Genomic DNA, 941 nt, shown 5'->3' with positions numbered 1-941 from the left:
TCTCTGGAGACTCAAATTGCTCCCTTAAGGCTAAACCTTAAGAGAGCGAATTCATATTAGCAATAGCCAAGCCTCAGTTAAACTTCATTGGCTACAGCATTGCCAGACCGGTTTCTCATAATGTAAAACGCAGCTCCTAGGAGATGCATTGCTGTTTCACATTATGAGAGATGGTCACTACCCAGCCCGGTTTCAACCTTTTTTGAGGTTTCATCAGTGAGTAGGTAAACCTGGAATATCATTGTTTTAAGTGAACACGAACTTGCATACCTCTACTATCGAATTGCCGAAGTGGTGTACTCCTATATTTATTGTTAATTATTAAATTAATAATCCGAAAGGCTATTTTACCGGCGCACATGTTAATAGAAAGGGGATGGTAAATCCCTTTATATTTTTATAGCCGGGTACGAAACTCGTATCGAAATCCATCTGATGAGACCTCAAAAAAAGGTTGAAACCTTTCTTGGTAGTGACCTCTTCTCATAATGTAAAACAATCTATATACATCTCTTAGGAGCTGGGTTTTACATTATGAGAGAATATTAAAGTTAGTGACGGAGCTTTCTCCACCTTTGCATGGAGTTACCCTGGTGTTGTACTACCCAAGTGATCGTTTATACTTGGGCTCGCCGATAGTTTTTTCGGCATGAAACTCTATGGATTTCGATCCGAGTTTCGTACCCGGCTATAAAAACATAAAGGGATTTACCATCCCCCTTTCTATTAACATGTGCGCCGGTAAAATAGCCTTTCGGCTTATTAAATTAGTAATTAACAATAAATATAGAAGTACACCACTTCGGCAATTCGATAGTAGAGGTATATAAGTTCGTGTTCACTTAAAACCTTAATATTCCAGGTCTACCTACTCACTGATGAGACCCCCAATGAGGGTGGAAACCGGTGTAGGGCAGATCTGGCTTTGAGAGGCTCCACTT

The 941-nt window shown here is 40.0% G+C and overlaps 1 pseudogene; it reads right to left on the bottom strand.

Annotated features, from left to right (window-relative positions):
- LOC150096444 (U4 spliceosomal RNA) lies at positions 1 to 113 on the bottom strand (annotated as a pseudogene).
- Positions 114 to 941: the final 828 nt, after the last annotated feature.

This window comes from Typopeltis vanoorti, chromosome 19 (genome assembly GCF_054136105.1).
Source record: "Typopeltis vanoorti isolate ZY-2024b chromosome 19, IOZ_Tvanoo_1.0, whole genome shotgun sequence".
NCBI lineage: Eukaryota > Metazoa > Arthropoda > Arachnida > Uropygi > Thelyphonidae > Typopeltis > Typopeltis vanoorti.
This window is presented reverse-complemented; position numbering and strand designations above follow the sequence as displayed.